Source organism: Canis lupus, chromosome 3, assembly GCF_003254725.2.
Source record: "Canis lupus dingo isolate Sandy chromosome 3, ASM325472v2, whole genome shotgun sequence".
In the NCBI taxonomy this organism is placed as follows: domain Eukaryota; kingdom Metazoa; phylum Chordata; class Mammalia; order Carnivora; family Canidae; genus Canis; species Canis lupus.
This window is the reverse complement of record NC_064245.1, coordinates 16,101,006-16,128,349: the sequence shown is the minus strand read 5'-3', so window position 1 is coordinate 16,128,349 and position 27,344 is coordinate 16,101,006. Positions and strand designations below refer to the sequence as shown.

General features: G+C 35.4%; 1 long non-coding RNA gene across 3 annotated transcripts in view; it reads right to left on the bottom strand.

The window, feature by feature from the left end:
• The window catches only part of LOC112653364 (uncharacterized), a 175,703-nt gene that overhangs the window by 147,086 nt on the left and 1,273 nt on the right, over window positions 1–27,344 (bottom strand). Inside the window, exons 1-2 of one of the 3 annotated variants that reach the window (XR_007409714.1) lie at window positions 19,970–20,296; window positions 19,527–19,612 (exon numbers count right to left, since the gene is read on the bottom strand). This is a non-coding gene — a long non-coding RNA (uncharacterized LOC112653364). Of the gene's footprint in view, window positions 1–8,367; window positions 8,526–19,526; window positions 19,613–19,969; window positions 20,297–27,344 lie in introns of those variants that run through there. The other 2 variants (XR_004814428.2, XR_004814431.2) reach the window with 2 other exon arrangements.

The window sequence follows — 27,344 nt, the reverse complement described above, 5'->3', positions numbered from 1 at the left end:
ATGGTCTGGATTCTGAAGCCTTCATTTGGTTTACTAACAAAATTTACAAAATTATATTTCACCTCAAAAGACCAGTTTTCTTGATGTGTTCTCAAATGAAAATCTAAATAGGCAGTAAAATCTGAACAAAGACCTTCTTGTTCTAGAGATTATTTACTATTCCCGGCAATACAAAAAATTAAACTACCATTGGGTAGTAAGACTCAAAGAAAGTAGAGTAATAAGATACAGCAATACATCTAAAAAAAATTTTAAGATTGTATTTATTTATTCATAAAAGACACACAGAAAGAGGCAGAGACACAGGCAGAGGGAGAAGCAGGCTCCACGTAGGGAGCCTGACGTGGGACTCGATCCCAGGACTCCAGGATCACACCCTGGGCTGAAGGCGGCGCTAAACCGCTGAGCCACCCGGGCTGCCCAAGAACCCTTCTTTGACAGTTATGAACACAGTCATTCATAAAGTAGAGTTTCATGAGCACTTGTTCTGGAACATCGAGGAACAGGCCACTATTAAGTGTGTAAAACTATTTCAAGGAAATGTCAAGTGTATAAAACTATTTCAAGAAAACCTAGATTCACCTCCCCTCTCCAAAGTGCAAATGATACTAATACATTTTGGTAACTGAATTATCAATTGTTAATATTGTTATTATCAAACTGTTAGCCAAATATCAGTGTCCTCGGAAAAAAGAATATAATCTATCTCAAACATCTGAGTAATTTTTCCTAGAGCAAATAACTATTATCATTAAAAATCATTTTAAAATCTTCAAATAACTTTTTGCACTTATTCAGCAAATACTTATTGAACCACTACTATGTGTCAGACATTCTTCTAGGTTCAAGGGATTCAATAATTAACAAAACTCCATGCCCTGTTAATATTGATGGTGTTCCTTCATGATTGCTGCTAGCAGGCTTGGATAAATATTTCTACCCCACATCAAGCAGCTGTATAGACAGTTTTTTGACTAATCTCACTTATGAGATTTTTTTTTACTTATCTCACCTTTGATTTTCCCACCTTTATTATTTTTTGTTACATTTGTGTTAATTATTTTCAATTTATTTTATCTTGTTATTCATAAACCATTGAAAATTTTCTTTTGGAAAAAAAAGAGAAATCAAATTTAAAATTCTCTTGATTTAAGATATTTTTCCTGTGCTTCAAATATTCACTTTGGATGTCTACTCTTTGGTGCTCCATAAGCATCTGAACTTACAAACACAAAGTCAAATATTCTTTTCCAAAATCCTATTTATCCATCTCTTATTATATTCCCTGTGATGTTAAAGTCATCACCCACTACCAAACTGACTAATACAGAAACCTATATATCATCCTCAAATTCTTCCTTTTCTTTGTCCAACCTATACGCCGATTCTACATTTGATACTTTTAAATCTATCCCTTTTCATTCAGTTATTACTGGTACTATCTTGTTTAAACACTCTCAGTCCTGGCTATGTAGATTCCTGCATTATACTGTTCACTTCCTTTCCTTTTTAAAAAAAAATAAGTCATATATATATATGACTTATTATATATTATATATAATATATATTATATATATAATGACTTATATAATATATATTATTTAAAAAATATTTTTTTAAATATTTTTTAAATAATAAGTCATATATATGACTTAAAAAACTATATATATGACTTTATACATATATATGACTTTTTAAAAAATATATATATTTTTTAAAAATATTTTAAAAAAATAAGTCATATATATGACTTATATATTATATATATAATATATATTATATATATATAATGACTTATATAATATATATATATTATGACTTATTTGTGTATATATATATATACACAAATTTGATCAGGTCATTTTACTGCTCACTATTTCATTGAACATATCATGCCCCTCTACCATCAGACCTCATCTTTCTCTCCAGTGTCGTGTACGTATAAATGTTTTAAGCTTGCTGAATTATTTACAGGTGTAAATTTAAAACACATGCTTTATACTTTTATTATCAACATTTTAATTAAAATCTCACTATAAATTCATTAGAGAAGTGAAGGATTCAGAGAAAAGGTGATAATAGAAGGGTTTTTTTAACTTGTCAATAAATGAATCACAGTCCCTTCCTTTAAAAAAATTATCATAGCTAAATTAGATCAAGTTCCACTGGTGATAGTCAGGTTTAATAAATCACCTTTAAATCAGTTTTTACTTTCATATAAAAGCTAAAAATAGAATTATAAACATCAATATGCTAGAAAAAAGATAAAAATCAAGAAAACAGAATAATAGATATGTAAGATTATATGCGATGGAATTATTGGGAAGAAAATGCTTTAAAAGAAAAGGAAAAAGCCATAAAAGAAGTAATTTAGGGATTAAATAAATACACATTACCTTACATTCTTTTTTGTTCTTCTTTTACACATTCAACTACAATTATGGTACATCAAAGCTGTTTAACCGAACATGCTTGGCATACACTCAATTTTGTGACTCATCACACAAATTTCATACATTTAAAATTTATTGGTAAAATTATTAATTTTCACATTTAAGCCATATATTTGAGAATCATTTCTAACATCTACATCTAAAATTCTTAAGAGTGTCAGATTTTTGTGTACTTTTGATTTTTAAATGAAAACATTTTTATTTGTGGGCAACCTGGGTAGCTCAGTCGGTTAAGCATGGGACTCTTGATTTTGGCTCAGGTCATGTTCTCAGGGTTGTGACATGGAGCCCTGCATTAGGCTCCATGCTCAGCAAGAAGCCTCTCTCTCTCTCTCTCTCTCTGTCTCCCTCTGCCCTTCTCTCTGCCCATGCTCGCTCGCTCTCTCTCTAAAACCAGTAAATAACTCTTCAAAATATATTTTTTTATTTGTCATCAGATACTTGTTGGGTTGGAATTTTCCTCTAGATGACAATTTTCCTGAGTTGAATAGTGTCTCCCCCAAATTCATGTCTACCTAAAAACTCAGAAGAATGTGGTCTTATATGGAAATGGAGTGTTTGCAGATGTAATCAGTTACAATGAAGTCACACTGTATTAAGGTGGTCCCTAAATCCAATGACTGGTATACTTATGAGAGAGATTTGGACAGAGACACAGACATACAGGGATAACACAATGGGACAACAGAGACAAAGATTGGAATGCTGCTTCCAGGAAACACCAAGGATTGCCAGCTACTACCATAAACTGAAAGACACAGGGACCAGATTCTTTCCCCAAGGTTTCAGAGGGAACAGGGTCCTGTTCATCATTTGATATCAGACTTCTAGCCTGAAACTGTGAGAGAATAAATTTCTGCTTTTCAAGCTACCCGGCTTATAACAATTCATTATGGCAGCACTAGGAAACTGATATAATAATAAAATTCTTTTTTTTTTACATTAAATTACCCTGAGATTATGTTGTAGAAGAGGTTGTGATGACTTGTTGCAAAAATCAGACAAACACATTCTTAAGAAATAGCTATTTAGAGATATGATCATGTATAGAAGTAGATTGCCAACTTTCTCAACTTTGTCCTTTTCCTTGCCCTAAAACTTAAAAAAAAAAATAATAAGTTTTTTAATCAGAAGATGGTTTATAATATCTATGTAATTGAAACAGAATAACTGTTTCAATTATCCTGAGTATGTCAATCCAAGGATATACTATCCCTTTACCTCTCTCCAATTCCCACCCCATTCCCCAAGGAAATGGGTAAAGTCCACAAGGGTCATAAACCAGACTCAATCCCAAGTCTGAGCCACCACTAACATCATCAGAGGATCTTTACCACTGTCTGTGAAAATGGGCTAAGCTCCACTCTACTGAACTTACATTGGAAATGTTTCAAAATAAATAATTTAAAATGGACTAATTTTTCAAAGGAAGAGAGAACCTTGGAGAACATCTGCTTCATTCCTCTCATTTTAAAGACAAGAAAACTAAGATCAAAAGAGCTCAAGTGGCTTCCCTTGGTTACAAAGATAATTCATGATAGAATCATAGCTTGAACCCACATCTCCAAAATTTTCTCAACCCCATTGTACTTCCACTGCAGCTCCCACCTGGTATCTGGCTTTAATAAGACTCTCCCTCACCATTTCTCACATTATAAGAGGTAGTCCAATGTGCTTTCTTTGGTTTTGCTTTTGTGAAACCTCTGTATTTGGAGTCTTCTCACAATATTTTTAATATGACAAAATGTACTTAAAGATAAATAATGCACTCAGCACAACTCCTTTTTCTTACGAGAATTAGTGTTTGTGGCAGATGCTAGATTGACAGATTTGAAGACTTGTTTTCAAATTATTACCAGAATATTTAAATCCTAAAAAAAAGTAGAGCAAATAACTGTATTTATGTTTACCAGCCTGGAATGATTTTTCAGTATGTCAATGGATTTAGAGTAAGTTCCACAACAAAATTGAAGATGCTTACAAATTGTATATCCAACAGAGATGTTGTAGTAAAACACACACATAGAAATGTGACACACACACACACACACACACACAAATAACAAAAGCAAAACTGGCTGGAGAAACAGAAATGTTCATTGAGAAATCTACCATAAATTTGAAGTTGTAATCAATGGCCAAGTTCTGGTCATGCTTCATGCCAAAAAGAAAAGTAATGGCTAAGTGAATACAATTAATCACTGTATTTACATAACTATCATTTTCCTATGTAAAGAGCTACCCTGGTGAGTGCTATAACACTTGTCAATTAGTTCTAATTAGTGTTTCTGCCTCTAAATGCTTGACTCCACTTTCAATTACAATTGTTTGCTTGCCTATCTTAACAACTACTGTACTAGATATGCTGGCATGAGGTCTGCTACGTTTTTAGCATAAACTATCCAGCCTCAACACCCCTACTCAGGTAAGCAGTGCCATGCTGCTCTCTGTGTAGATAGAGCAATTTCTTGGACTTGTGGGCATCAAAGGATGACTCATTATTGGGTACCCTCATAAAGACAAATTAAACTCCTTCCTGAAACTCCAGAAACAACTAAAAACTTCATTGCAATAATTTTGCTCTAACTTGGACTTTAATTTGGCCATCCCTTAGGATATCTATAAACAGCTCTGAGAGCAGAGGTATAAGAGATGACTGAAAGGAAAGACATCTGTCAGCAAGTGGCTTGAACACATAATATGGAATAAAATTTCTCTGTATGTTTGAAATAAGTGGTGAATATCTAGAGATGTGAAAAACCAGAGATGTGTGTCTTATACATTTTTCTTTATTTGCCATACCATCAGAATTGTGATTTTCTTAGAGGGGGCAGCATGCGCAAATCCTTAACATTTGTTTTGAAAGTATGAATGTTTAGGTATTTTCTCTTATGAGATTTCTTTTAAAAGTCAAATTATCCAGAAAATAAACTTTATCCTTACATAAAGGTAATTTCCTTCTGATTTTCTCTGAATCCCCCATAGAAATTCACCTGTGCTCTTTAAGCAGACTCTGCTCTTTAAGTCTTACAGACACTGGAGGGAGAGAATGGCAAATAAATGGGAGATGAACAATGTTCCATTCATTCTTTCAAGGATCATGGGGTGAAGGTTTGTAAGCCCTGCAAGTAGACATGGTCTCCTGGGAGACAACTGACAGTGCCTGTTGGATGGCCCACCAAAAGGCCTAAACAAATATCTGCCAAGAGAGATAGGAAGACCAAAACTTCAGGTGATTCCAAAAGGTTAGCAAATATTCCCCCATAGGGAAGGGAAAGAGAAACCCACCATTTTTCTATATCAGAATGGCAGCTATATTTTATATTCTAAATTAATCTTTGTAAACCAAAAAATACCCATAGGAAGTTAAGAGATTCAGAATCTTTCTTTTAATATGTGTGAGTTCAAATATGAAAGTTAGGAAGTCATGAACTCAGGAGAACTGGCTCTAAAAAATTATAGAAATGAAGCCTCCTGGGTAGCTCAGCTGGTTGTCTCCTTTGGCTCAGGTCATGATTTCAAGGTAGATGGAGTCCTTTCATCAGGCTCCTTCCTCAGTGAAGAGTCTGTTTCTCTCTCTCCCTCTGCTCTGCCTCCTGCTCATGTGCTCGCTCTCTCTCTCTCTCTCTCTCTCTCTCTCAAATAAATAAATAAAATCTTCTGAAAACATTATAGGAATGTCACCTCAAAGGAAGACACCTTATGAGAAGATAACAAGCAGAAAGTTTTCTGTTATTTCTATTTAGAAAATTTCTTTCTCTAATTCCTACCTAGAGCAGTCTGACACTCCTACATCTGAAATGAGAACTTGACTAAAGAGTAACAATTTCAATGTCTTAAAGTCAAAGTGCAATGTCAAGTTTGCACTGATCAGGAAATTGAATCAGTAAAGGACCAAGGTCTCAAAACATGCATTGTATAGAAGAGCTGATTGATTTCATATATATCAAAATATTCCTGAATCTAGTTAGGTAATATGTTCTCACTGCTTTTTTTTTTTTTTTTTAAATAAAAGCATCCAGGCAGCCTGGGTGGCTCAGTGGTTTAGCACTGCGTTCAGCTCAGGGCCTGATCCTGGAGACCCGGGATCGAGTCCCACATCAGGCTCCCTGCATGGAGCCTGCTTCTCCCTCTGCCTGTGTCTCTGCCTCTCTCTGTGTGTGTGTGTCTCTCATGAATAAATTAATAAAATCTTAAAAAAAAAATCATCCAAGAAATTTCCTTAACACTTTTTAATTTTAAAATATAATGTATCTGTCAAATAATAAGAGTTATTAGCTAATGGTCAAAGAATCATTAGTGGAGGTACAATCTTTATTCACATATATAACCCAGAAATCTTAAACATCTATTTGAGAAAAAAGAACAGAAAAAATCTACTTGAAAAAATAAAAGGTAGAATTAAGTGATTATGAGACTACTTTAGGAAGGTGTTTGGGGGGGGTGGGTTTAGACTTTCAGCAAATTTAACTATTCCTTTCATCTGTATAGAGGATACATGGTCACATATGATAGCTTTGAGATAATAGCTTTGTTTTCTTTGATGAAGAATTACATCAAATTATGTTTTAGGTTATAAATTACTGTAATTAAATTGTTAAAATGGTATTGGAAATTGATTCACTCTTTTTGGAGGAAAATTTATAATTTCTATTAAATATATTTAATAACTATCATTTACAAAATGCCCATCACATGTTAGGTACTGGCCTAAGCACTTACAGTCATTCTTACAACAATTCTATAAGGTAGGTACCAATATATTTCATGGGATCTAAAAAGCCGTTAATTATAAAGGGCACCTTTATGTTACATAAAGAAAAAAAAACAATGAATTTTACTATGTGCAACATTTTATTGCCATTTATAACTTTTATTTTTAGTTACTCAAAGAGCTCTTCCACAGTTAGACTTGAACTTTTATCATACGTCACACGCATGCATATATAACACGGAATATACAAATTAAATCAATTCGCTGAGATTCTTCACTGTTGAGGTCCTGTCCTTCCTTAATTCCTTTTTACTCAGCATTAACAATGTTTGTGTTTTTCTGCCAACTGTTATCCATATTCCATCAAGATTGCTGGGAATGTGATATTTCTTTAAAGAATTCTCTACTAACGTCTCTATGATTTTCTACCAGGTTTTTGACATCCATTTGCCAACTTTGGTCATTAGCACTCTATTTATTAAACAAAGGTGTCAACAACAGAAGGTTTTCAGATACAGCCAAGACTCATATTCCTTCCTTCAAGGTCCTTAAGTGGCTTATTGAAGGGTTACAAGCGTCCAGTCATGGAACCAGTAATAATCTAGGTGCACACATGTCAAGAATGACGTCTGTGTCAGGCTGCTATCCAGCTGATGAGGACTGTTAAAATGGCATCAACAGGGAGATGGATTCCAACTTCAAAAATGGTAAATTACTAGAATAAATGAAATGCTAGGAGACAGCAATGATAAGAGACGGCTTTGTAGAGTGCTCTGTAGCAGACTGCATGAGTGCTGTACTCATATATATGAGGTGTGTACGCAACCTGCCCCTTCTACTTTTTAGCTACCTGACTTTGGATAGGCTATTTAACCTTTTTACTCATTAGTTCTCTCATGATAAAATATATACAACAATAGTAACCTTGCGAGGTCATGGTGAAAATCAAAAGCAGTAATAAGTGATACACTTCTGGGTATTTATTCAACAGAAACACTCATAAATTATAATTATATATAAGTCTAAAGAGGAAGATTTACATATGAATAACCACTGTTTTTAACGTTGAAAAACTAGAAACTCTTAAATTTCTATCAACATATTACTATATAAATTACTGTATATACAGCAGCAGAATACTGCAGCAGTCCCCCCTTATCGGTAGCTTCACTTTCTATGGTTTCCATCATCCATAGTCACCTTTAGTCCAGGATCTGAAGATTCTCCTTCTGAGGTATTATCAGAAGGGCAATAGTGGCCCAGTAGTAGTTGTGTCACAATGCTTACATCATTGACCTCACTTGGTCTCACAAAGTATGTATTTGATCATCTCACATTATCACAAGAAGGGTGAGTACAGTGCAATACTTTGAGTGAGAGGGAGAGGGACCACATTCACATAACGTTCTTTATAGTGTATCATTATAATTGTTCTATCATATTATTATTGTTTCCAATCTCCTACTGTGCTTAATGTATAAATTATATTTCATCATAGATATGTTCATCTAAGAAAGAGTATATACAAGGTTCAGTACTATCTGTGGTTTCAGGCATCCACTGGGGTTGTACAACATATCCCCATGGAAGAGAAGAGATTAATGTAAATACTATTAAAAATAATGAGATAGGGCTATGTGTGCTGATATGGAACAATAACCTTGATATATTAAATGAGAAAGCAAATTGTTAGAATACAATGGCTCCACATTTAATATAAATAGGTAAATGGAAAATCATATATATGCATATTTATGTTCATATGGACATATATATATGTGTTTGCATATTGTTTTTAAAATGTCTAAAAGCATGTTACCCAAATATTAACTGTGGTTGTTTCAGAAAGATATGATTATCTATGCTTTATCCATTTCTCCATTCCTTGAAATTTTATGCTGAGTTGTAAAATATTTATAATCAAAATTACTGTGAGACTATGCAGCTAGATATTATAAACTCACTTAACTTATACATTTAGGTATTTATTAAAAGACAAAATTATGTACACCAATAGGATGTTAGGAAAATAAGAGGAATATAACTGGATCTGGGCAATAATTTTCCTGAATACATCATCAAAAGTAGCTTAGGTCAAAATTTTTTTCTCTCAATCAATATTCACTCTGTGAATGTATTCTTTCAACATTCTCTGACAATTCCTATTTATTCTTCATATTCTTTTCCCTACTTTATATCTAAATGGGGAGTTCTCTAGCTAGTGGTAGCAGACACCTTTACCCCTCCTAGTAGAAACAGTCATACTAAAAAATGTGGCCCATTTCTGAGTTCATTCTCTGAAATGTGAATTCAATAGCTACTTGGGATCACTTGTGCAAGTGAGGTTTAGGAAACTGTTCCCCTCTGGAATCCTGCTTTTCCTGTGTCCCTATCAAGTAGGAGGCAGAGCCTTATATAAGGGTATTTGATATACAAATGCTCTTTTCAGAACCAAGCCATGGACCTTATCATTAAAAACACATTTTGAACTTGTATATGATTTTCAAGCACTTCACTTCCAGGTAAGCAAAATTCATTGCATAGAAGAAACAAAAGTAATAAAAGCCAACATATGAACAGAGAGATGAGGTAACATGCTATGCTTAGAAAATATTTATAAATAAATGAGAATATATGCTAGTTCATATTAATTCATGAACTATTCTGTGTACCACCACCAAAGATACACCAAGAAGCTTACAATGACCTGCAATCAGCAGTATTTCTGCATCTCCATTTCATTAAGCCATCTTGGCTATCAACTAAGGAGTTTTCTCTCATGAAGCCATGCATATTCCTCTTTATTCCTCTTTAATTGATTCTTTTGTGCAGGTCCTAAAAGGTAAGCTTCTTAACACAAGCATCTTGACATCTTTATTATTAGCATAAAAGTATAAATTGGTACAAGCCTTTGGAGAGGTAACTAAGAAAAACACTCCTATGCAGATTTCTGAATTAACATCCAAATCATATGCCTAAGAACTAAGAATACTGAATTCTTAATATGGGTCTGGAACTTTACTAACTGGTGTACAAGGATTATCCAGTGAGGTGCTGGCCAACTTGCTTGCCAGGAAGGAAAAGGAAAATTCCAATTTATAGCATTTGCCAATTTCCATGGTATAAATACTAACCCCATGGCTGATTTTAAACTACCAAGATTTTAATACCCAGCTCTCAAAATTCCTGAATAATTAACAATCGGCCAGCTTCAGCACATCATTACATTCTATCCTCAAAACAAAACTTGAAATTAGAAATTATGACCCTCTTTTACAGATGTTTAAACTGAGTTAGAAATTAGTCATGTAATTCTCCCGAAGTTCATACTGTTAGTTAGGGGCCAGGGGTTGTCTTTCTTTGCTTTATGCTTTTGCATATGTATTATAATTCTAATCCATTTCAGAGAAAAATGCAAATTAGCAACCAAAGAATAAACTAAATCAGAAAGAAGAAAACCCACAGCCAAACTTTCCTCTGGTGTGCTATTTGCCTAGAAAAACCTGCCACGGTAATGGATTCCAATGGGGTGTATAACTTAGCAGTTAGAAAAAAAAAAAAAAAAAAAAAAAAAACAACTCTAGCTTGAAAACAGAACTGACAAAGCTTTCATACATGCTTGACATCTTTTCCTTAAGAATTTTTTTTAAAGATTGTGTTTAGTAGCTACAAAATAAGAGTTAATCAAGGGCTTAAACTTGCCAGATCCATAATGTGGTGATATTTAGTTGGGAAAAAGTGAAAATAACTTCTCCTATAATTATTATTCATCATTTAGTAACATCTATGATTCTATAATATTATGAATATTTCTGTAAAAGAGTAAAAAGAATAACTCTTACAGAAGATTTGGTAAAATAGTCCAGAGAAAAAAGAGATTCAGAAACAATGGCATGGATGATTTTTCCATATTAATTAGAAGCAGTATCCTTTCAAGGAACTCATGGAAATGAAGCTCTTTCTGAAGAGATCTAATGTAGTAGAAAGAAAAAAACAAAAAACTGAGCATATAAATCACCCAGCATTGAAACCTGAGTTTGAGTCCGAGCGTTTCTACCTCTGATCTGTATATCCCTGAATAAGCTGTTTGCTATTTTTCTGAGCAAAAATAAATAATAATTCTGGTCCAGATTCAAGTAATATGATGATAACAGTAGCTCATTTTTTTTAAATCAATTTGAATGTGCCAGGTCTTGTGCCAAATGATTCACATGCACTGTTTCATATAATTCTCCCAACTCAGTGAAGGAGTTCCTACCTCATTTTACCATTGAGAAGCTGCCTTGCTTAGAATATAACTATTAACTGGAAGAAGAAGGCTTCAGAGCCAGGGTTTCTAACCAAAAAAACCTTATTCATCACACTACATTTTGTATGTATGCCATGAAAGGGGACGAGCACTTCTGAAACTGAAATGATGACATCTCCTCCAAAAGGTTGTGATTTCTTGAGATCTGGAACCATGTCATGGTCCTCTATCTGTTCCCAAGTACAGCAACATACCAAATGTGTGAATGAATACAGGAAGGAATGATTGTATTATTGAAAATGGTTGAGCATCATCAATACTGTACTATATACACTATCATTACCCAGAATCTCAAATATGTGCATGCTTTGTTAAATATTTTGAGAAAACCTTCAAAAGGTTTGGGTTTGAGCAGTGATTGGTAAGGTAATTAATAAGATTTACCACCCAATTTTAAATATGCCAGTGTATTTGTAACTGATTTATTAGAAGCTATTTCTCTGTTGAGTGGTAGTTGAAAGGCCTTTGCTTTGAATGCTTTAGAAAACATTTCTTTATCATATCATCCTTTTCCAAATTTTGAAAATGTAAAAATTTGTCTTATTTCTGCCTCTTATAACTTACATATAGATATTTACCTTGACAAGGACTCACAATGGGGTATTTAATAAAAATAGGAAAATGTTGATTTGAGCTTCCAAATGTTTAATGTTTATGGTCCACATAAACATTAGTGGAATTTTGCTTAGCTTCATTTCCTTGTTTTTGGAGTTGACATTTATTATTTTGAGCTAATAAGACCAACATCACTAGGATAATCTCTGTTTAGAACAGTTAATATTTCTGCTCCATCCCACATATATGAAACCTTATGCTCCAAATCACAAGGGAATGAGTACAATTCATTATCTCATAAAAACAGAAACAAAAGATAACAAACAACACATGTCCTACTCTAATGGATGAGAATGGCAAGCTTCTTTTTTACAGGGCAAAAAATACAATCTCCCTCATTATAAACTGTCATAAGCATTTATAAAATCTTTTTTTAGTACATTTTTAGAGTATTTTGTGAAAACTTCCTTTCCTTCTACATAGTTGCTTCCCAGTATGATTTCTGATTTATTCATTTCCTTACTCTTCATATTTACCCTTCCATGTACATGTTCTTTTTCTTTCTATTCATTTTATTAGACTTGGGGCAGGGATAGTTTCTTATTTTTCTTTTTTTTAAGATTTTATTTATTTATTCATGAGAGACACAGAGAGAGAGAGAGAGAGAGAGAAAGAGAGAGGCAGAGGCATAGGCAGAGGGAGAAGCAGGCTCCCTGCAAGTAGCCCAATGTGGGACTCAATTCCAGACCCGGGGATCACACCCTGAGCCAAAGGTAGACACTCAACTGCTGAGCCACCCAGGCATCCTTCGCCTCTCTTTCTTTCTCTGGCTCCTTACACAGTACATGGCCTATAGTGGATAAGCTTAATACACATTTCTGCTAACTTTTCAGTCATTCCATTTTATTTTCACTATACAACTCTTTGTGGTACAACCTGGTATTGACAAAGAAGACAGTGAGGGTGCTGGAAGTGAGGGGAGTGAGAGAATGTGTGATCCATTTTTTCCACCTTTAAGAATGTATCTAGTTTTTCTAGCATTAACCTGAGCACTATCAGACTACCAGTTAGGTCAAACAGAGTCTTTCGAGAGAGTCTCTGAAGAGGACTTAAAGGAAATTTTCCCCTCAACAATTAGCAAGCATAATTTATTCACTGGAGGAGGGTAAATTGGGATAATCCACAGAGATTCTTATATTTTGTAGAACCAGCAACACATACCATCCCCCCTTCTTCAATATTTAATAGAGTATGTTCATCCACTACTTAGCACAAAAGGTTAACAAAGAGTTTCTCAAACTTCTTAAAGATGGACCTTATAGATGGACCGTGAACCAGAGATTTGTGCCACATCTTTCTTGATAAACTAGACCATGACATTCTCATCATAAAACTCCTTCACAGTTGGCACACCTAGCAGGTTGGCTTTAATTCAACAGACCATGAGATTCTATTACAGTCCAGTATATCCATAATGTGGGTACTCCTAGACAAAGAATTTCATGTTTAGCCAGTTCCAACCAAGAATAACATAATTATAATTCTTTTTTTTTTTTTAACTCAAGTTCACTAGATTAAGAATTCTGAACTTTGGTTTCCCCTAGGACTCACTCCTCAAAGATTTGAAACAGCTTAGAAAAGACAAGGATTGGAGGTAGTGGGGTGGGGAGGGGGAGTAATTGTAGCCAACATGATGTCTTTGTGGAGTCATCTGATTCTGTCAGCACAGAAAATAGAAAGAGTGGAATGGAGAACAATTGGGGTATTTTTACCAAGCTCTTAGAGCTTAGCCTACTAGGGGTAACTGTTCTGGGAAAGAATTCAAAGGAAGCTGAAAAGATTGCAATGAGATTTCAGTTCTTCCTAGTCTTCTGGTTAAAAGGACCATCCCACAGGCTAAGCTTTGTGGGGACTCCAGAGAAGAGAGAGATCTCATCTACTTTAAGAATCTCTGCATTTGAATATGGCCAAAACCCCAGGCATTGAAACTGCAATCTGATGAGAGAATTGCAAAAGAATGATTCCCATTTTAGCAGCTTTGTAAAAGAGCATAAAATGTTGTTGTAAGGAAAACATCCTGGCTGGCTGGCTGGCTTGCTGGCTGGCTGGCTGATTCCTTTCCAGGCTCTCCTTGTAAGAGACTGTTCACCAGACTAGAAAGAATAGAAAACTGTGACACAAGCTTGTCAAAGTAAAACCAAGAAGTGACCCAGTAAAGGACCCAGCAGGGCATAACCCTGGAAAGCACTTCTACCAGTAAAGAACATACAAGAATAGACTTCGTTTGAACATCGCTGATTAGAACTGAAGTATCAGTGGAACCACGAGAAGGAATGGCACATGAGACTTTGGTACAAGAGCAACAATATATAAGTGACAGGGGTTTGCTTGCTCCAATCAATCTATGCACCAATGCATCAAGAAATACCTTAGTGCTTTGTACATGCAACACCGAAGGGACATACTTTTCAAATTGCTACATTCAAGCAAAGCAACTAGCTATAACATACTCTATAAAACAGTATTAGTGAGTAAATGAACAATAATAAAGCTAATGACTTTTTGGAGTGGGAAGAGATCGTTTCCATCAAAAATCTTTAGAGAAGAAAAAAAAAATCTTTAGAGAAGGACTCATGAACGAAGGAGAATCTGATCTGGTCTTGACAGGTGGACAGACATAAAGAATGAGGAAATGCATTAAGTATGGCCCAGATGTGGTAATGGAACACAGAAAATTGGAAAAGCGGGAACACATAAAGCATGGTAAGGATGGATACAATGGCATATGCATATAGATACATATACATCTAATCGTGTCCTGAGATATATAGACATAAATAGGCAAACAGATAGATTGACAGGTCTTCCTCTCAAACCTAGCCTTCTCTTTTTATTCCTAGTAGCAGCACCACTTCCTAGATTTGTGACCTTGGTTTCATTATTTAATCTCTTCCAGTCTCAGTCTCTTAAATGCAACATGGAAATAATCATTGTCCTTAACTTATTCAGCTGTTGGATAAATGAAAATGAGTGCTAATAGGCTTGAAACAGAGACTGGGCCATTTTAAGCACTCAAAACATGTTTGCTGTTATTACCATTTTTATTGCCATCTCCGTCAGGTCATATTTCCTTCATTTTCTTGTGGTCCTCTCACCAGAATTTGAGCTGTTTGAGGGCAAAGAGTGTCTTATCCATTTTTTTACTCTAAACATCTAGTATATTCCCAGTAGAGTAGGTGCTCATAACAGTCTCCTGAATGTTGAAATGGTTCCTCATTCTATACACGTATATCTACATTTATGTATCATAGTTTCCAGGTTCACATGCTTCTGTTCCCAGGCCTTCTCTTTCTAGACTGCTCTATATTCTTCCTTTCCTGATGCCATGGGCTTTGCTTCTCTAGTGTTGTATGTAGTCTAATGGTTGTTGTAATCCAGGCTGTTAGTTTCACCTACAGAATTTCAGAGCAGGAAGAAATAGTAATCTGCAATTAGTAATCCATGATTCTGGCTTCTGACCTCCCAATGCCATATATCCAATTAGTGAACTCAAAATGTGAACACTGAAAGAACACGTATCTAAAATAAATACCTAGTTAATGTGCCCTGAGTGTTCTACTCCCAGTAACTACATTAAAACATTTTGTTTTCTATAGGTGTGAGTACCATTATGCCAGCTTACATCCTGGAAAACAAATCTATTGACATCCACACACTCTAGAGGGTTAAGCCTAAGTTAAAAGATTATTCCCTTCCCTAGCTACTTAGATTACCAAAAAAGATAGCCATATAAGATTACTTCGCCTTTTCTGACTTTAAAAAGTTGCCTGCTTGCTACCTTTTTTTATCTGAAGCCTGTAGGCAGATTCTAATTTGGCCCTGCAAAAAAATCTGCTTGGCCCTGGGCTGAGGGAAGATGTTAATTTTCATGACTGTTTTAGAACACATCAAAATTCAGTATGCATTTTTTCAGGATTTCAAAGCAATATGCTTAAAACATGCAATTTAGAACTAGAACATATAGAGCATTTAAAAATATTCAGGTTTTACCAAGAATCCATCCGGTCTATTATTGCAATAAGTAGGATACAAAGATATCTTTATCTGGTTGTGAATGAAACTCTATCTACTTAGAAAAAAGTTCGAAATAAAATTTTAGCTCTTTTAATTCTACAGAGGTTTTCTAGCTTTGACAGTAGAAATTTGGTGTGGTTGAAAAGAAAGAGATTATAAAATTGAATATGCATTAAGCATTTCTCAAAAATAATTGTAAAAGAAAAATGGTTTCTAGTCCTTAATATTTATCCTGAATATAGCTTAAGTTAACACTCTTAGCCTAGTCAACAAAATTAACCAAAAAATTAGAATAGGACCTAATCCACCCTGAAGGTCTGTTAAAACGGGCACGTTGAACATTTCCACGGACTTCATCCACATTATTTGTGCTCTCTTATTATTATTATTATTTTTTTTGTGCTCTCTTATGTCAAGCAGTGGTGACTCCTTCCTGAGAATAGTGGGTAAGAACTTTTAAAAACAGTCCAAAAGAAATGAATTTGTGAATTTCCACCTCCTACATGTCAGAATGCACTTCTGTCAGTTTTAATAAACTTGTTCCTTTTGGGTTGGCATTGTCCTGTACTCCAAGAACACCAGAAGTTGGAGACTGAATGGAAATGTAGTTACAGATGTTAAGTCTTTTTTAGCTGAACCAAATGAATGTTGAAACGCATTCAGTTACTTTCTGTTCCTCCCAACCAAAGTCCAAAAATTTCTAGTATCAAAATGAGATCAAGAATGAAATAGTGAACAATCTCATCTGCATGTAAAGACTTCAGAGGGTTCAGCTTTAAAAAAGCAAAAAAGGAAGAGAGAAATGCTTCATTATAATTTTCTGCGCCACATTTTTAGGCGAAAACTAGCTGCAGCGGGCTTTGGCCCCACTCAAAGATGAGAGACATGAAATCCACCTTAGCATTGCTCCTGAAATAAAGCAACAGCTTAGCCTTTCGGAGGCAACGAGTTTCTGATCATGTATTTTCGGCACGAAATTCAGCCACTGTTGAAGCACATTGTTCCTTCCTAGAAATAGATGCTCTATCATCACAAAGGTTAACATGACTTGAGAGTCTACTGTGTGTGGGTCTCTGTGCTAAGAGCTTCACACATATCATCTCATTTAATGCTACAGTGACTTATAGCATGAATACACTGAAACCTCCATTTTAAGAAGGAAGCAGAGTCTCAGAGAGGTAAGTAGCCCAACAAATCACAGGTAGGCATAAGCACAGCTAAGACCCAAACCAAGGCAGTCCAAATTCGAGGGTCCTCGCTTTTGGTGAAAGTGTAAGAAATCTAGATTATGCACTAAGTACCATAGCAGTCAATACTATAACAAATTAAAAATTTTAAAAAAATCACAATCATTTCAAATTAAAAAACAAACAAACAAACAAACCTTGACAAATGGGAAGAAATCCTGCTTGCATGTTCTTAAGAGGCAGTTCTATCAGATTCTATTTCAGTAAATTCCAACAAAGCTTAGCTGAATTATTTCACTGAACTTTTACTATAACATTTTTACAAACCACAGTTTCTGATCAATGATGCTTTGGCTGTGGAAGTGAGCACATGGTAATACTTATCCCTCTATACTTTGAAATCCAGCCCTCTATTTACCAAGCATAAAGGCAAATGCCAGTTAAACTACTCTTAGTTCCATCTTTCTGATGTTCAAGCACAGGAACAATTATCTCCATCAATATTTTATGGCCTAATCCTAAACAGACAGTGCCACAGTGTAGGCAATCGTCCTGTTAACATGCTGTTAATTTTCAGGCATAGAGGCAGAAATGGACTATACAGTTACTGAGAAGGCACAGCAGTACATTTCCCTAAGGTAAAATTCTCTTCACATTCTCTGGTCTACCTTCATTGATAATAAGGGAATTAGAAACATTTCAGAGTTGTGTTCAGTGGGTTAAGCTTGTTCACTCTTTAAAATTCATGGAGAGAAGGAAGCTTTCTCAGTTTTCCAGTTTTTTGAAATACAAGGTTTGCAACTCCCCTATTCAAACCACATATCTCATGATCCCACCTACCTGCCATCTTATTTTGTTTGGTTCGGGTTTTTTTGACTTAACACTTTAAATAGCTATTATTATGTAACAAGAGTCACAGCCCAGATCCTTGAAATCTAGACCACTGGACATCAATTAGAAATATTTCTATGAAATATGAGATAAGAATGCCAATATAACAAAAGCCATAGGAAATTTTAATGCAAATAATTTTTACAATTTCAACATTAATACAGAGTACTTCAGTCGCCTAAATAATTTCATTGAGAAGATCACAGCATTGACTGTATGATTAGTTCTCTTTCTTTTCCGATTCTCATAAAAAGATTGAAGACTAGGGTGGAAGGATGTAGGATGCAAACTGTCATATAAGACCATTCCTTGTAAAAAAATAATTTAGAGGAAATGTGGCCAGAGAAATTATGTAAAGATTCAAAGAGCAGGAGTAACAGTGGAAGAAACAAAGGATCCTTCTTTATCTGTTTATTGATAGGCTAAATACATTTCTGGCAGCTGTACTTGAGAATAGAGTCTGTATTATCTTCCCTGTGACTTCAAGTTTGACCTTAAAATTTATCTAACCTCCGCTAAGTCTGATACAATTAGTCTTTAAACCCAACTTGGTTATGACTTTTTTTACTGAATAGAAAATTTCAGCAAGTTTCCCTCTCAAAGGTAGCATACAATTGAGAATAATTTCAAGACACTTCCATTATTTTTTTCTCCCTTTTTGTATGTCATGAGTTTCCAGATTTGCAAGTGTTAACTATATATCAAATGTCTTGTCAATTTTAAAGAATAATGTTCAAATACATTTCTCCTAAATATAAGGTAATAAATATCAAATTTGTCAAGGTTGTCCAAATGGAGTAAAAGCAAGAAAGTTTGATCAGTTTGGAAATCTGGTGGACTTGGGTGACCATGGTAATAGATACCTTTTACAGGTTTGAGAGGAAGGGACTTTATGTCTTTGTACAATTCTCTAGTTCTTATAACACAAAGTGCAGAATGTCCTTGTAAGACTATTTCTTACTTCTTTGCCAAATACAGTTCTTAAGTACTATGTTTATATAACCATCTGCCATGTTTACATAGCAGAACTCAAAGGCAGAAATCTTTCCCTTGTCAGAAGCATGGCCGTGCCCATAAGCCTATCTAGTATATAAATTATTTTGGAGTAAATTAGAATCCTCCTCCATTAATGTTCATTAACTTAAAAGCAGGGTCAGGCCTAATGCATACTGGAGAGGTAGATGGCTTTGCCTTAGAAAACCCTGTCTCCCTCCTGTTGCTCTCCATTGATAATCTAGTGACTGCTGATTGCCTGGTATTTTTCATGTTATACCTCACCTAGACAATGTTTCTGCCCACCTCTCTCCCTTCATTCATTCAACAAATATTTATTGAGCACTTACCACATGTCACCAAGCAGTGCTCCAGGGAGGTATTGGAGTTCTATTAATGAACCAAAGAGAGATCGCTGGCCCTGTGCAGCTTATATCTAAGAACAGAAACAAAAAAGAAATAATAAATAGAATAAATGCATGAATTATATAGGATGTTAGCAGATAATACGGCTATGGGGAAAAAAGAAAGGAAAGTAAAGCATGGTAAAGAGGATGATGATTATAGAGCTGGGGGAGGATAGGGAGAGGATTGTACTTTCAAATAGAAAGGCCAGGGTGGGCCTATTGAAAAAGCAGCTTCTTTTCCTTTTTTTTTTTTTTTTTTTCATGAATAATTCTTTTTTTTAAAGTACAAAATGATTATTTTTTTGGTATTTTTTTTAATTGAAGTTCTATTTACCAACATGTAGTATTTACCCCAAAGATACAGATGCAGTGAAAGACTGAGATACCTGCACCCCGATGTTTATAGCAGCAATGTCCACAATAGCCAAACTGTGGAAGGAGCCTCGGTGTCCATCAAAAGATGAATGGATAAAGAAGATGTGGTCTATAGATACAATGGAATATTACTCAGCCATTAGAAACGATGAATATCCACCATTTTGCTTCAACATGGATGGAACTGGAGGGTGTTATGCTGAGTGAAGAGAAGGCAGCTTCTGAGTAAAGAAGTCAGCCATGTGGAAATATGAAGGAAAACTTCCAGGAAGAAAAGACCAATTGCCCTAAGGCCAGAGGAGGCTTGATGTGTTTGGAGAACCACAAGGAGGCCACTGTGACTGAAAGAGAGCAAACAAGGAGAACAATAGAGGAAGAAGTGAGAAAAAAATAAAATAAAACAAAACAAGCTTAGGGAGGAGTGGGCCTCTTGGTAGACAACTGGAAAACTTTGGCTATTAAATCCCATTCCACAGAGTTCTGTGCTTTGTTAAGACTAGAGATGAATAGATTGATGATATATTTATTTACTCATTCATTTAATTCTTTATTTATCCATTCATTCAACAACTATTTATGAAGGCATACTACGTGATAGGCCTCATGATAGGCAGTAAGGCTATCACAGTAAGCAAAAGCAGACACAATCCCTGTCCTCAGGGAGTTTATCATCTAGCAGACGCAGACAGACAGTAATCTGATAATCACAGGAGAAAGGCTGTGATGAACAATCAAGCAGAGGGGCAGGATGCTACTATGGAAGTCAGGGATAGGAAAAAGTAACTTAGTTATGAAGATCAAGAACAGTGCCCTGAGAAAAAAGCAATTAAATGGCAAGTGAAAGATAAATAGGCAGTAACGAGGCAAGCTAGAAAAAAGTGCTTAGGGGAAGGACAAGTGACAGGCTGAAAGAAGCAGGGTGATAGCAGAAGACTGAAGGAAGGTGGAGAGGTTGGAGTCGGAGAGCTGAGGAGTGTAATGGGGGTGAGTCTGGAGAGGTGGGTTGGAAGGTGGATTGAATACCCTAGGGCTCAAAGGCTATAATAAGCAGTTTGTCTTTATCCTAAGCCCATAGGGAAGCCACTAAGAGATTTTAAGTAAGGTGGTGACCTGATTGGATTTAAGTTTTAAAGATCACTAATCCATATTGAATATGTATTAATGAGTTTATGTGTCTATCCTCTAGATAATTTGCTTGCATTTTAAAAGGAGCCTTAGAGAGGTAATCCTGAACGCAAGCAGATCCTGGTGGGAATTTTAAATATTGCAGCAAATGGATGAGAAAAAACAAGTCAGGTAGGGAAATTATTGAGCAGCCCATCAATTAAGTCAGAGAAGGAAGTCAGATTCTATGTATTAAGCCTATAAAATATGGCTTTCATTAAACTATTAAGATGTCAGGAAAGAACAAAATATTGGTTTTGTGTGAATACTAAATCCCTTTCATTTCTTTGATAAGCATTTTGAGGCCTAGCCATGTTAAGTGACTTTCCCAAGGTCACAGAGAAATTTCATAGCAGTTCATCCAGTGTAAATTACTAAAAAAAAAAAAAAAAAGGCAAAATGGGCAAATTAATTTAAGACTTAAACTAGAAGGTGTGGACATCTTAATGACTCCTAACTCTTTTGTTTTTACTTCTAAAACATTATGGAATACTTATGTCCATACAGCCTTAAAAATCCTGCTGTTCTCTGGGCACAGTTCATAAATCCCATTCAATAGCCTCATGTGCAATATCTTCCTCACAGTTGTGTGTTGAGTCTTCTCAAATTAGTCCTCAGAGGGAAAGCTGTTTGGTGAGTACCTTTCCTCTCCATCCTCAGCACTACCCCTTCCGACTACTACCAATGCCACATGTATTTGATTCAGTCAACCAATATTAGAACATCAATTATATGCCAGGCAGCCTGATAAAGTACAAAGATTTAAAAAATTCCTATTTTCCAAAAACTCAATATAATGAGAGCAATCATCAAGTAAATGAATAGTCACAAATAATGTCACAGTTTCTCTTTAAAGTTGGATGCAGAATGCTGTGGAACAGGACAAATGTCACAACTAACTCTGCCACAGGTGAAGCAGGCTTCACAGAAGTGACATAAGTTGACAGTTTTGAAGGATATGTTAAAATCTACCTCTGGTTGGAGCAAAATAAGGATTTTTCTTTTTCTTCTTTTTTTTATTTTTTTTAGATTACATGGGGTTGACACACCTCAAATTAATTTTATTCAGCTGTCTTTTGGTATAATGCTATGGCTTATATTGAAGGACCCAAAATGAAACATTTTAGTGAAACTAAATCATTGTTTACATAGGACCTTATTGTGTGATTAACACATGGTCCCTTTGTGAAGGCACATCTGGTACCAACGTGAATACTAGTTGAACTTCCTCAGAGTTCCCGGTGTTTTGGGTTTTTTTTTTTTTTTCCTCCATTAGGGATCCTGTTAATTGTATAACTGAATAAGCTTCCTTTTTTCCATTAGAAAACCTGGGGCCAGGGATCCCTGGGTGGCGCAGCGATTTGGCGCCTGCCTTTGGCCCAGGGCGCGATCCTGGAGACCCGGGATCGAATCCCACGTCGGGCTCCCGGTGCATGGAGCCTGCTTCTTCTCCCTCTGCCTGTGTCTCTGCCTCTCTCTCTCTCTCTCTCTCTCTCTGTGACTATCATAAATAAATAAAAATTAAAAAAATATATATATAAAAAAAAAAGAAAACCTGGGGCCAGATTTGAACCTAAATACTTCAGACTTATTATTTTTATTTCTTGCATGATTCTATGTATTTTAACACGTGTATAGACCATCACAATCAGGCTACAAAACAGTTTCATCATCCCCAAAATAATTACATCCTTCCTCTACCACAACACTGGCAACCTCTGCTGTTCTCCACTCAAATGTCATATAAATGGACTCATCTATTACATAGCCTTTTAAGACTGGCTTCTTTCACTCAACATAATGTCATTTGTGAGAATCATCTAGGTTGTGGCATGTATCAGTAGTTTGTTCCTTTTTATTGCTCAGTATTATTTCACATCATGGGTATACCACAGTTTGGATTTTTTTTTTTTCCAGGTCACAACAGTAACATTCAGAACTGCTATCAACATTCATCTATAGACACTATGTTAATATAAAGTTTAATTCCCACAGATAAAAATCAGGAGCGATACTGCTAATTCAGATGGTAGATATATGTTTAACTATATAAAAATCTGCTAAAACTGTTTTCCAGAGTGGATATACCATTTTGCATTCCCATCAGCAATATGTGAGAGTTCCATTTGCTTCAGTCTTGTCAGCACTTGGTATTGTCAAGATTTTTATTTAAGCCATTCCACTAGATGTATGGTATTATCTCACTGAGGTTTTAATCTGAATTTCCTTAAAAGCTTAGAATATTATACATCTTTTCATGTACATATTTTCCTTGGTCATTTTAATTCTAAGTTCACTTTTGCTCTCTCTTCTTTTTTTTTTTTTTTGCAACCTCTTTTAAATTTATTATATAATTCTGCTTTTTCTCCATGTTATTGAAGAAACTTAGTGCATTACTAGTATGAGTATAAATGCATAAGTTAAATACAAAATAAAGTCAAAGAAATGTAGCATTTCAACAAATTCCAATTTAAGTTCTTTATTATTTTTGTCTTTTCCTATATGTATTTTGTGGTCTTTGAAAGGTACAAAGCACTGTTTTTTTCTTCTTATTTCTAAATCTGATATTTTCTAAGTTCTGGAATAAAATCTAGAAAGAAAAAACAGTAAATCACTGAAAGCAGACAAAATAATGCTTTCAACAAAGAACCCCATGGAATTGTCCTTTTGAAATGTTATTACATTGTCTTTGTGTGCATGTGGCTCTGCCAATTGCATTCTGCAATTCCTATTCTCTGCCAGCTTTGGAGAAGGATAGAGCCAAATAACTGTGGGTTTTTTGATCTACTTGTCACCAAAAAGTTTGACAAAAGTCTCTTAAGCATTAAAACTATAAAAAACATTTACAACAGGATCAGAAAAATCATACAGTTTAACTGAATTGGTTCTGCATTAAATCCATGGTTTAAACCAGGCTCATTAAAAGCACGAATCTTGTTGCAAACCTGGGATTATTTCAAATGAAGTGATTCATACTTTGGATAGCTGCCATAAAAGTTTGGTAAAATATGATAGTTTCAATTAACTTTTCATTTGAAATTGTGCATGTAAAATGCACAGCTAAAAGCAAAACTCTAGAATACTATATCGCATTAACAAAAATGCCTCGTCATTCCCTTGAGAAGTTACGGCAAGTGCTCTTCCAGTACATACTGGGAAATCATTGTACTTGGTATACTTCTAATGAAATGCTTGTCTGCCAAGTCTATGAAGCTAAGCCTCTAAAATCAAGAGGACTTAGTAAAGGCTTCAGAGAGATCTGTGTGTATTTTTTTAAGCTTCTCCAGGGGATTAGCACTATCTGGTCCTTGTGGAGTGACTTCCTGACTGTTGGTCTCCCTCTTCCCAAAATGGTTAAAGAAGGTTTACCTTGAGTCCAGTCTGTACTTTACTAGAATTTCAAAAGTAAGGAGAAGACCTTGCATCTCCTCCACTTGTTTGCTACTGAGTCCTGGACGATTTTTTTTTTTTAAGATATATTTATTTGAGAGAGAGAGAGAGACAATGTGTGTGTGTGTGCGCGTGCACGCACATGAGTTGGGGGAGGGACAGAAAGAGGGAGAGAGTCCTCCAGGAGACTCCCTGCTGAGCATGGAGCCTGATGTGGGGCTCCATCCCAGGCCCCCAAGATCTTGACATGAGATGAAGTTAAGAGTCAGATGCTCAACTGACTGAGCCACCCAGGTACCCCTGGACTTCTTTAGGAGAGAAGGAAGAGAGTTAGGGACAACGGAAGGAAAGAAGAGGGAGAAAAAGACGGAGAGGGAGACAGAGATGGAAGGAAGGAAAAAGAGAGGAGATGGGGGAAGGAAGGAAAGAATTGCTTCTGGACACGATAAAGTCTCAATAAATATTTGTGGAATGAACAAATGAACAAATATAAATTTCTTAAAAGAAGGTATCACAGTATAATGGATTTAATCAATGGATAAACAATAAATACTACATTCTTTCTTGCTAGATCCCGAGTACAAGGGAAGGGCACTGGGAAAGGACACCACAGGTGTCAAGTAGTTTGCATGATTTTGTCTAGAGCCAGCCCAGTTTGACTCTGTCTCTATGTGGATGAATTGTTTGATGTAGTTTAGCATGTTCATAAGCACAAGCTCCAAAGGCAGGTTTGCTGAGTTGAAACTCTGTCACCAGTTTCTGACTGTCCTTAAACATCACCACTTCTGTGCCTCAATTTCCTTATCTGTTCAGTGAAGATAATAGTGATACCTATCTAATAATGTTGTTATGAGGATTTAGAGTTAACAGAGATAAAAACACTTAGCAAGCAGAGTGAAGCCTTAATGTATTGGTTCTTATTATTTAGTAAGAATAAATGATGAAAAGTATATCAACCTATTGTCCAGGCTACATAGAGAAAGAGTGAAGATACCATGTTTGTGATTGTGGGCCTACAAAATATTGAACTGGTATATTAATAAAAACATTTCTGTTGTAATTATTTAGTTGGTTTTCCAGGAAAATTAGCCTACTATCAGTTTAAACACTTTTTCCTTTGTTAGGCAGTGTCTTTGAGATAAGTTAAGTGTAAGATTCTAGAACTGCAGAGAAATATACAAGGGATGAAATTATCCTTAAGGTATCAAGAGAAGCAAACCTCACAGCCCCTGTTGGTGACCTGAGCTGTTGAAGAAAGCCAACTGCCAAGCAAAGGAGTAAGCAACTTGCTGCGTCTCAGGTCTGGAACACAATGGCCAATTATTTATTGCCAGTAATGCCTCACTAAGAAGACAACCATTTTCTCTCAGTAAATTCATATTGCTTGCATTCTGGAAAAAACAAACTGCATGTTGTTTGAACTGGAATTTGGCCATAATACCTAAAGTTAATGTTCTTAAGATTGCAAAAATTATTGGTGATGATAAGAAAACAAGACCATATTTTGATATTTTAATTTTAACCCAAAGAGAGAAAACCCCAGCAGAGTTGGCAGGAAAAGCAATTGGAAAGGACTCAACTCTTCCAAATATTCGTCAATATAGAAATGGTTTTGAACACAAGTGATGAGGAAATCCCACAGATTGAGTTGGCATAGATTAAAGAAATAACACAAAAAGTTGAAGGGGTTTAGTCCATGCAGAACGGGAAGGACTGAACTGTCCTAAGAGGGCCATACTACAGAGTACACCAAATGCCTAATTCATTCATTACTTACTAACATGCTTTCAGTGTTAATCTGTTTATTTTTAACAAGGCCATCTATAAATCAATCAACAGTTAGTACTAAGGCCAAAAGACAAAACTGCCCATTGACTGCTACAAGAGCTTTCAAAAATACTAATGGATCAATAGTGATCATTGGTATGGTGAACCTTCATTCCTTCAGGGATTTGCTTAACCACAGACTTTCTCTGGAGCCAATCTCATAATGCAGCCTCCCTTTGGATCTTCAGTAACCTCATTAATGGCTGCCCTGTGCTCCCTGTCTACTTTTAATTTCTTCTAGTAATAGAAAATACTTCATAATGGAAGATTTAATTAACTGAGTTTCCAAAAAGCTATTTACAGTGAACTGGGAACATTAGCTTTAATTTTTATTGTTCAAGAATGAAGATACCCTTTTTACAACAGATTAAATGCAGCAGGAAAACAACATTTTAACCACACTAAAGTGTGGGAACCCACTGGCAAAAGTCAATTGTGCTGCTGAGAAGACAAAGGCTATGACAGTCTGATCTGAGGGGGGAGAGGCCCTGTTCAAAGCTTCTTGTCCTTTCCTTAACTTCCTTGAGTAACCCTTAGCAGGCCCCATTCGCATCTGCAAGACCTCTAACCTGCGTGAGGATCAGTTTTCTACCACCAGAGGCAAAAACATTATAGTAAGGTGTGCAAGAGGATGAGTCCTTTCCTTTCCTCTATCCCCATACAATAGAATCTTACATCTTTTTCAAAAAATACACAAGAAGCTTTTCTATGCCCTTAAAAGAAGTGCCTTTTATGGCTAAGTCCTATTTTCAAGAAAATTCATCGTTGGGTAGTGTCAAAGAGAGGGAAAGAAAAATCAGTGTGACTTTGATAAAACAAAGGGGTCTTGAGGTCAATCAGCTAAATATTTGCGCAGAAAAGTTCTTCCACAGCATTTATTAATTTATAATAACTTTTGAGTTTTTCCTGACATAAGCTTATACACCTAGCTAGGTTGGCTATTAGTTACCTGACCAGCTGATAGGTAATTCAGCAAGTCATCCCAATTGCACACTTAAACACATG